Here is an 11,039-nt window from a genome sequence, read left to right as displayed (position 1 = left end):
CGTTGTTGACCTCAACTGAGGAGGTAATAGATAGGTGGAAGGAGCACTTTGAGGAAATCCTAAATCCAGCTGACATGTCCTCTGTGGTAGAGGCAGAGCTGGAGGATGATGGGGGATTGTCGTCAATTTCCCTGGTGGAGGTTGCTGAGGTAGTCAAACAACTCCACAGTGGCAAAGCCCCAGGGATTGATGAGATCCGTCCAGAAAGGCTGAAAGCTCTGGGTTTGGCGGGGCTGTCTTGGTTGACACGCCTCTTTAACATTGCATAAAGTCTGGAAGACAGTGCCTAGAGAGTGGCAGACCAGGATGGTGGTTCTCCTCTTCAAAAAGGGGGACCAGAGGATGTGTACCAATTACAGGGGTATCGCACTTCTCAACCTCCCTGGTAAAGTCTACTCCAAGGGGCTGGAAAGGAGGGTTTGCCAATAGTCGAACCTCGGATTGAAGAGGCACAATGCGACTTTCCGTCGTGGTCGTGGAACAACGGACCAGATCTTTACTCTCGCAAGGATCTTGGAGGGAGCCTGGGATTGTGCCCAACAAGTCTACATGTGTTTTGTGGCTCTGGAGAAGGCATTTGACCAGGTCCCTTGGGAGATGCTGTGGGAGGTGCTGCGGGAGTATGGGGTGAAGGGGTCCCTTCTCAGGGCCATCCAATCTCTGTATGACCAAAGCAAGAGATGTGTCCGGGTTCTCGGCAGTGACTCCGCCAGGGCTGCGCTTTGTCACCAATCCTGTTTTTATTATTTATGGACAGGATATCAAGGCGTAGTCGGGGTGGGGAGGGGTTGCAGTTTTTACTGGCTCAGGATCTCATCGCTGCTTTTTGCAGATGATGTGGTCCTGATGGCATCATCGGCCTGTGACCTTCATCACTCACTGGATCGGTTCACAGCCGAGTGTGAAGCGACTGGAATGAGGATCAGCACCTCTAAATCTGAGGCCATGGTTCTCAGCAGGAAACCGATGGAGTGTCTTCTTCAGGTAGGGAAAGAGTCCTTACCCCAAGGGAAGGAGTTTAAATACCTGGGGATCTTGTTCGCGAGTAAGTGGGACAATGGAGCGGGAGACTGGTCAGAGAATTGGCAAAAAGTTTCTGACTAAACTTGACACAAAAATGTGTTTTGAAGTTGTGTATTGAATTCACACCTTTGACATAAGTTACACTGTCATGTTATTCAATTTTGTAACAACTACTTAAAAACCAGCTTTTTCAGTATGCATTATAAGTTTAAAAAAAAAAGAAAAACAATCCTTTCTCGGCCAAGACTTGTATATGTAATTCCCTTGTTCTGCAGTCCTCTTCAATGAAGTGCAAAGTTTCTCGTTATTCACTGGCTTCCCACTCTAGAACATTGTGGAAATAATGTTTGTTGGCCAATTATTTCATAGAATGTCCCTTTTAACGTTTTTTTTTTTGTTTGTTGTTGTAGGCCTTACTTGGTTTCTTTGTAGCATTGAGTTATTGTAGGTGAAGAAGACAACACATAGATGTTGTTCAGTTCCAGGGCCTTGCTAGCTATGCAGCATCAGCTCATATTGTAATTGAAGATTATATAGTTTTAGAAAAGTGCAGTCCGTGTATTGTCAGGAAGAGCAAATGCACACTACACAATTGCTAGACACAATTGTAGCTTGTTTGTCTAAAATATGTTTTAGTCATGCAAAGCCATGTGCCCTACAGTTTTTGGCAGTAAAACATTTAACTTTAAATGTTAGTGTTTACCTCACACAGGGCTTACAAGAGCCAAAGCAGTACAGTAGATATTGTAATTACAGTTTTGCCAGCGAGAGGTGTGAAGTGTACTCCCTGAAGACATGAACTGAAATTCAAAGCCTGACCTTTTATAGATGTTCCTATTGATCAAGAACAAACCCATCTTGTCTTTGCGTTGACCCTTTCATTGTTGTGCACTGCTTCTTTTACCTCTGTCTTTTGAGTTTGTATAAAGACAAGCTCTTTAACTGAGTCTTATTCTTATTATTGGGGAGAAGTTCATGCACCTCTTAATTAATTGGAAGTTGGCCTGGTCGCTTAATGCACCCCACTCTTAACCTCACAAAGTAATAAAGTTGTATCTTGTTAGTATTGTATCCAAAAAGGTAAGTATGAAAACAATAAGTTGTTTTTTAGCAGGAATTTGCCGATTGTAATCGTTTTGTAATTGTGTGAAACTTTGAGATTTCCCCTGTGTTCAATCTTTATGTTAAGCTAAGCTAACTGTCTCCTGGCTACAGTTTCATATTGAATGGACATATATAAGAGTGACAGTTCTATCAATATTCTCATTTAACACTTGGCAGTTCAGCAAACAAGCTTATTTCCCAAAATGTCAAACTATTTCTTTATCGACAACAACCATTTTTGCCATACTCAGTCTTTCCTTAACCTTAAGGAAGTAGTTTTTAGTTGCTTATAACAAACCTTAACCATATTAGGGTTATGTAATTTTACAGACACTTTTTGGACTGCACTGAAACACCAGTTTTAACATTCAGGTGTGAAGCCCCAAAACAAGATTGCCTAAGGTTGTTGCGGTGGTAGATTTAGCCCTGCCACAGGGAAGATCCAATTTGAAGGCAGAGAAAAACATCAAACTGTATATGTGCACTTTAGAAACTGACAGTTTATGTGCAAAATGGCCAAAACAAAAAATGTCTTTGTTTGGCAAAATTTGACACTTGGCCTGTTCTTTCTAAATACGTACATCATAGCTGCAATATACTATACCTAGTCTAAATTAACGCAGTAGTACAGAAGTAAATCAAATTTCTTTTAACGGCACTATTTTTTTGACGCACGATTAACGCATGCATATTTCTGTGATTTGGGCCTTGGGCCTTGTCGTAGTTTGGGAAATCAGGATGGGTAGCAGCAGGAGCTTTGTGGGCTAGCAGAAACAAGCTTAACCTTAAGCAGAAATTAATAAAGACAAGAATGGCAAGTTCCGTTTCAAAGCCCTTCCAGACGGTTGTCTCAACAAGACTGAAGTCAATTGCATGTACTGTTGATGTGAACTGAATCAAGACTGGAATACGTTAATTCTCAAATGTGCTGGTCAAGCATACAGCTGATGCAGAGAACCCTTCTCCCAGAGAACTCTAATAATAAACATAAAACAAGCATACTTATCAAAAAAAAAATATATATATATATTAAAGCACATTTAAAACAGATAATTTGCGAGTTAACTAAGGACAATTATGTGATTAATGGCAATTAAATATTGTAATTGACAGCCCTAACTGTACCAAAAGAAACTGTGTCCTTTCTTTTTAGACTGACATAAGCCTACTGGATGTAGCACTCTTAGTTTAGCTGCTGAGAAAGAAATTACTTGCACTCAAACTCTCTCCATTTCTTCACTTATTTCTCTAAAATTTTCCCTCCCACTCCCCTACTCTGTTCTTTTGCTGCTTTCCCTCTGCCTTTTCCTTTTTCATGTTCCCTTTCTCACCCTGTGTCTTTCATTTCCGTTTCTCTCCCACTCTCACTCTTGCGTCCCTCTCTTTTCTCTTGTTTCCTTTGAAGTGCTAAACAATGAGATACACTCCCTGTTAAGCTCGTACGGAAATCCAGGCTAAAACTGCATGGCAGAGTGCAGTGAACCAGAATCTTGTCCTCGGGACCACAGGGAGATGGGAAGGGGTGGAGGCAGCATCAGGGGTACAGTCAGCATGTGGTGACAGTGACAATGGCTGCACAGAGCTTTAATCCTCCAAGCCGTCACAAGACGACATCAGCACAGCAAAGTGGATGACTGCTATGACTCATTTGCAGAGAACATGCCTATCAGTGCCTGTCGCTCTAAATGTTGAACCGTGACAACTGTCCATTTCTTAAAAGGATGTGTACGAGACTATCAGGCTGTAATTATGGGGACCAGAAGATTTGCATGTCAGGGCCCTATTGACTATAATTACTGAGTGCCATTAATGCAACATGTCAGTGTAGAGGAGAAAGATAATCGCTTGTCCTTTCATTGTCTTTGTCTCTCCTCTCCTGTCTTTCTTCCTTGTATACAGCCACGGACACGTCCATGCAGTGATGAATGCTATTCGTTACTGAAGGATGGAATGGGAAATGAAGCAAAATGAGTGCTTTGGGAAGCAATCCGTGACTGGAGCATATACATAGTCAGCTGAAGCATTTGAGACATGTGTTTATCCACTCCCACGTTTCCTTGAAGCTATATCTCACAGTAGCTCACATTTTGATGTATGCACCTCCCTTAAAAAATCTGATACGGCCTCTCTCCTCAATTTTCTTTTATATCTGTGTCTGTCTCTTTCTCTTATATTCATACACGCTAATGCCAACACTGCATGATGTTTTTTTTTGTTATATGGCCCTTGATGAATTTTTTGAGACAATCTGTCTCATAGAGCAAGCTCTGTAATTCACCCTCCATCAACCACCCTTAATGCAAGCAATGCCTTCCTCCTCTTCATGGCATTCTGACTCCATATAGAGATTTGTGATGACAACTTGACATTTCTTATTCATTTTTATGAATGAATAATTGTGAGTTCATATATGTGTGTAAAATGTTGCATATTTTCTTTTTCTCTGCCTATAAATACCTGCAGTGGTGTTTGTGAAGCATGTGGGTAGAAGATTGCATCGTTCTCAGTGGGACTCTAGTTTTAACTAATAGCTGTTTAATTAGTTTGATTGCTCTGGTGAGGTGAACAAGTGTTAAGGTCTTTCCATGCTGAAAGAGTTTCCTTAATTCTTAAATTCTCTCCATGTAATTTCAATCCATTAAAAATTGCACTAAAACGTACTTGTAGAGGGTTTGAGAGACGATGGCCCAATCCGCAAAATTTGTAAGGGCTTAGCGTTGTCCCAATGTCAAATTTCAAGCGTGTGAGTACACACTTACCGAGACCTTTCCGTGAGTCTGCATCGATGCAAACCTCACCAAAGGGAATTACCCACAGTTCAAAGCGTTGTGACTTTTACTGTGGAGACCATAGGGAAATCCGGAAATTACAAAGGTAAACAACAGCATAACACACCACCACAGAACGGACCTGTTGTCCAGCTTGTAAAACAAGAGTTAGAAAATTTTTTGAATCAGACAGCTGTCTCCTGTGCCTTGGCTGTGTGGAAAGAAACAAACTAGATATACCTATCTGAGCCCACGTGGCCTCACACACTCACTCACTTAGCACTTGAGATAAGTTAAGTCTGTAAGTCTTTAGTCCTTAGTCTTCAGGGCTCACTTTGGGATTGGGTCATGGTGTCACAGTGGAAGTCATTGATAATTGCACAAATGCATTACCTTCAAAATTGATTGGTTAATAAGATAATATTTTCATGTCAACATAATTGTCGTGACATTACATCAGTGATATTAATGTGAACATTGTAAAGTATTAGGGACATTTTAAATTTATCCAAGATGACAGTTTGACGTTTCACACTCACACACTTAAAAATCTATTTAGATTCAAGGCTATCTTCTTTGTTATTACACAAACAATGTCAGGCAAGTGTGAAGAAACAAACAAGAGTCATAGCCATGCAAGCAGCTTTGTAAGACTGTTCTTATGCATCATGGTGTTTTAAGCTTAATTATTATTCATTTCGACACTTCTGGTTTGGTCTGCACTTCTCTTTATGTCTATTCAGAAAAGGCAATGATAAGCAGGTTTGACCTTTATGCACAACACAGGACTTTACCAGTGTTTTTCAACAGTTATGAAGGTACAAAGCTCAGTTTACTTTTACACAGTGGCGTGTTTCTCTCAAAATTAGGGTGACCAGACATCCCCGGTTTCCGGAGACAGTCCCCGGTTTTGGTGACCTGTCCCCCGGCTGGATCTGTCCCCGGAAATGTCCCCGGTTTTCACTGTCACTGACAGACCCGAAATTGGAATGAAAGAAAGAAAACATTGACTTTAGCATGCCGTATTTTACGATGCTAAAATAACTGATTATTTACATGGAGTCTTGTGAGTTTAGCAAACGCAATTTTGCTGACTTTTATGTTTTAAAAAAGGATCTTAATGTTAAACAGAAAGGTCAACCTCCTTAGAATTCCTTCCCATCATGTCAGACACTTAGAATATTACTCTGAGTCTGTCAGTAGCAAAGCGAACACTTTTATGAACGTAAATACAAGCTAGACAATTATTCTATTAACTTACATTGTAGCTTGTTTCTCTGCTGCCGACTGCAGTAATTTCGTTTAATACTGGGTCAATGTCAAAGGAAAATCTTTTCTCAATAGTTTTTATTGAATCCGATACTCAATGAGCTGTTGCATAAACAAGCCCGAAGCAATAAAGCAAAAGCTGTCAGATAAATGTAGTTCAGTAAACATTACAACATTCCCCTCTGAGGTGTAGTGGAGTATAAGTATGAAGTAGCAGCTGGGGCGATTCTAGGATCAGACCTTTAGCGGCTTTAGGTCTAGTGTCCCCGTTTAAAGTTAAAAAAAAATAAAAACATGACGTGTTTTTGAGGTATATATGCTTCTGAGCTGAAAATGTCCCCGGATTTTGTCTGAGAAATCTGGTCACCCTACTCAAAATGTCTAAAACTCTTCAGCTTTGGTCCAGAAAATGTCTAAAACTCTTCAGCTTTGGTCCAGATAATATCAAAATCCTGGGTGATATATTTTCCTGATATCAGCTTGGCTGGAAAATGGGAATAATCTGTCTGGTTGAGACAAATCAACCAGACTGATTATACCCATTTTCCAGCCAAGCTGATATCACCAGGATCCACTTCATTACAGTACAGTAGTCTACATGGCTGCTTTCCATCTTTGCACAAGACAAACTCACATGTTTGTAATACTGTATGCATTACTGAACAGTATAATAGAGACTACAGAAAATATGGGAGACTGAAGGGATACTATCTGTACATGAGATCATGAATTACCCTTAAATTCACAAATAAGTGAGAAGGTTATTGGGATATAGTTGACTGAGACTCGGCATGCCTCTGCATTTGTCATGTAGATGCAATGAACTGTTTCACACAATGTGCATTATGGATCTAACACTTCCTCTTTTTTCTGCATAGGTGTGAGTGTGAATTTGACTTAAGGGCGTGATGTGGTATGATCACAGGAACTCCAATCAGGTATTTCTTTCTCAGATTTAAATATGTTGGTGCTTTTCGTAACCTGTAAAAAATATTCAATTTGTGTTTCTGTTACATGTACTGTATGTGTGTATCAGTAAACTTAAAATGGGACATCCCAGTGGGATACTGAATCAGATTGGATGGACCATGGAGGTTTTTAAAGCTTTGCTTTGCTATGTTTTATTGATGTCTCTAAGATGATTCGCCCTGACATTTGCTGATGCTCTCTGTCTCAAGCAAATCTCTTGCCATCATAAAATAGCGTATACAGGGTCCACTTGGTAAATATTTAAGGGGTCCCCCCATCAGTGTTGACCAGCATTCGAGTCCCATCTTGTGTTGGCTTTAGAGGAAGTCATTTTAGTGTTATTAGAGATTACAAATGGCTACCCTTGCGTTTTAAAGCTAGGACAGGAAATAGACTCAAAAACAATCAGCAGACATTTGAGCCATTTTGTCTCAACCACACAGCCTTGCACCAACAATTGTGAAAGTGTGTTTGTTCTGCATAGGGCTGCAGCCTGTTTAGAACATTTCCAGTAGAAGCTAGAATAAACCATTTCCCGTTGCAGGAAATTATTTTATTCAATGTCACAATTATTGGTAAGTGGAGTTGTAGCTATGTGTTCAGTCTATACCTTAAGGACTCACATTTGGCTATGAGTGGTTTCTAAGATACTTTGACTCGACAAGCCCCAGTAAAGTATACATCTTTCGTCTGTGCTGAGAATTTATGTCATTGTTGATAGAATTATTATAAAGATGGCTTTTCACACCAGGTTATACACAGTTTTAGCTGATATTTGTGTCATGTCAAATCTTTGTAGTACAGTTAATTAATGCAGGTGTTCTAATTTTCTCCCAGAAAAAATCTTTTCATAGCTGCCAGACGCACTCATATTTTTTGCAGATGCGAATCAGGACTCATATGTTAATTTATCTCTCTCTGTGTGTGTCTCTGTTTAACTGTCTCAATCACTTTCTTCAACTTTTTTTACCATTTCTTGTAAATAGGAAAATTTTAGCGTTGACCTTAGCTTTATGTCCACCACTTCAGAAGGAAAAACCCAGTAATACGCACACACACACACACACACACACACACACACACACACACACACAGAAAGACGATGCAAACATATTTGCAATCTATGTACTGAGTGACAGCTTCAGAGCTTGTCTGTGAAGGTGAAGAACAAGGAGGAGGGAGAAGAGAGTTGGGATAAATAGCGAGGCAGTGGTGCAGGAAGTAGAGCATGTACCACAGCATAGGGGATATACACTGAGCAGGTGGTTGGAGCGTGAGGGGAGATGATGGGGTTCAGATGGTTATAGATAGCATGTTCAGTCAAGGGCAGACATCACGCTCACATGGTACTAAGAAGGGGATCAGGATCAGAGATTAGACATACAAGTCAACCTTATATGTGTAACAAGCGAAATCACAGAGTTTGGATTAGTGGCATTGGTTCAATGGTCTTAATTGAATGACTATTGTATGCTTGCATTATATTGTAGAGGAGTCAATGAAGGTTTGTTTCGGGGTTATAATGAAACCAGAGACTCATCTCATTAATCACATTTGTCAGTGTTGTTTTTCAAGACCAGTCCCTGCGTCTTCATGGGGTTTCTTTCAGAATAGAGTAGTAGAGTAAAAGAAAAGCAGGCCTTTGAGGCAATCCAATTCAGCGCTCTTCTACAGCTTTAATGTAACACTAATACTGTATAATCTCCCTCCTCACTTAAGCCACAAATGCATCTCCCTGAAAAAATAATAATAAAAAAGTAATAGGAAAAGTTACCTCTGTCTTGCATCCCTTAATGGGATGTTACAATTTGCAGAATGTTTATAACTGTTTTTACACTCATCTCCAATTTCATTTGGATGTTAACACTAGGCAGAACACAAACTGCAGGGTGGCTGTGCTGTCTGACAACTTGGCCTTTTTTCTTGTGTTTTTGTGTGTTATGGCATCCTGTAAGATGTTCTGTATTGACCTGCGGTGCACCTGGAAGTGGATTTTAAACGGTTCAGGAAACCTACAACACGTAGTGTTGTGTGGGTGCAGAGTACACAGCAGGATGGAATTGCTGGAAAAATATGTTTGCTGTTTTGCAGGATTGTCTAGACATTCCTGTGTATTCTGAAAATATCTGTGCTTACATAAATTCATTTTTATTCTGTATCTCTACATGTCACTATGAAGCTATGGCGACATGGGGAAGAGAATTGAGAATCAATGAATGTTGAAAGTAGCCAGTAACACTTGGTACTGTACATAGAAAAAAGAACCTTTGTTGCCAGTTATTATGTGTTGGTCTTTCCTTTACATTTTCACATGAATGGTTTGTGAGTTTTTATATGAACTGAAATCCATAGTTTCTTCTTTATTAAAGAGTCGTCTTATCCATCTGTGCGGCGTAAACAGGTGTATTTATTGAGCTTGATACTCTGCTGTTAGGATGTGTTCAGTGTGCAAATTATTATTATTTTGAGTCATCATGACAGACTGAGGTCACCAGTAACAACAAAAGCTGTCAGACAGTGTTGGAATGACAGGAAAATGGAAGGGATTAAATGTGCCTGTAAACAAAACAAACATTTGCTAAAACTCATCATTCTCTCATGGCCTCCCCACATCATCACATACCCTTCACCGTACATAGCGATAGGCATGGGAAACTTTCCATAAAATCATCTCTCAATGCAAATCAAACCAGCTATTAGTGTAACTGAAATCAAACCATGCCAATCTCTATGTATGGTGAAGGGTATGTGATGATGTGGGGCTATTTTAATACCAAAGGCCAAGGGAACTTTATCAGGATGCATAGTATCCTGATGCATGAAATAACTAATAAAAATAAAAATCTGCCTGCCTCTTTGGGAATTTAACATAGGGGTATAAATACTCATGCCCCCTCTATTTTAAGGAAGAACACTTATTTATTTACAATACATTATTCATTCACAAAGAAAATTGGTGTCCTTAAAGGTTGGATTTTACCTCATTTTTAAATTAAGTTATTAAGATAAATTTCCAAAAAAGGATTTTTGTAATCCTCTTTTTAGTCAACTTAAGCATGGGCATGTAAACTTATGAGCACCACTGTATTTAAATTGTTCTAAATTCAAGCTTTGTTTTATATGATTTTTGTAATGTTTTGTATATTTAAATTGTCTGTTAAATTAAGGACTCCTAAACAACATTTCCACATGTTAACTGTTTAGTCGATGCCTTTTACTGCATACCAACAAAGAAGAAGGTGAAACAACCTCACAACACTTTCTGTTTTGTCATATTTGTTGTTTGAATGTACACTCAAGGACTTTTGGTTTTCAGTTTCACCCTTGTGTGTTGTTCGGGACTGTGGAACCCATTTTCAATGTTTGCTAAAAGAAATATTATGCTATCAATTATTTCTTCTAACTCAAACTAATTGGCCTTGGCTCATTTCTTGTAAAGAACATAAAAAATGCCTTCTTTTCAAGGACTGCACATGATGCACCCCCCCACGCATAACTATTACATATGAGTTGTTTGGGTCAACTGGACCCGAGTGTTTAATTGTAGGTGCTATAAAACTATGTTGTCTTTCTGAACCTGCTACTCCCACACAAAGTTACACATTTTTTTTAAATTTCAGGCACTTTCACCTGTTCTGATTAAGTTCTAAGAAATAAGCACCAATAATGATCAAAAATATTGTCTCTATTATTTTACCTTTTTTATAATTGAATTTCCTTGTTTTCTCAGAAAAAAAAATGATCATATGATCATAAATGTGATCTAACAGTAGTAAATGGCAAATATGAACCGCAAATGATATATATGCCCTTGGTAATTGAGCTGAAGTAAACATCTGTTAAGTATTTTTACATAAATTATATTTGTATTGATTTAAAAGCCTAATAATGTGGTGGGTCCACCAG

General features: G+C 39.1%; 1 protein-coding gene and 1 long non-coding RNA gene across 12 annotated transcripts in view; one reads left to right on the top strand and one right to left on the bottom strand.

The window, feature by feature from the left end:
* LOC116705550 (uncharacterized) overlaps nucleotides 1-9,317 on the bottom strand; it is a 20,987-nt gene extending 11,670 nt beyond the window's left edge. Inside the window, exon 1 of the long non-coding RNA XR_004335952.1 lies at nucleotides 9,306-9,317. This is a non-coding gene — a long non-coding RNA (uncharacterized LOC116705550). The remainder of the gene's footprint in view (nucleotides 1-9,305) is intronic.
* The window catches only part of LOC116705547 (protocadherin-15), a 207,455-nt gene that overhangs the window by 18,504 nt on the left and 177,912 nt on the right, over nucleotides 1-11,039 (top strand). For 9 of the 11 annotated variants that reach the window (XM_032541815.1, XM_032541813.1, XM_032541816.1 and 6 more), the window contains exon 2: nucleotides 7,043-7,102. The exons of the other annotated variants lie outside the window; for them this stretch is intronic. The gene's annotated coding sequence lies outside the window, so the exon portion shown is untranslated. The remainder of the gene's footprint in view (nucleotides 1-7,042; nucleotides 7,103-11,039) is intronic. 11 annotated transcript variants of the gene reach the window in all.

Source organism: Etheostoma spectabile, chromosome 17 (assembly GCF_008692095.1).
Source record: "Etheostoma spectabile isolate EspeVRDwgs_2016 chromosome 17, UIUC_Espe_1.0, whole genome shotgun sequence".
NCBI classification, from domain to species: domain Eukaryota; kingdom Metazoa; phylum Chordata; class Actinopteri; order Perciformes; family Percidae; genus Etheostoma; species Etheostoma spectabile.
This window is presented reverse-complemented; position numbering and strand designations above follow the sequence as displayed.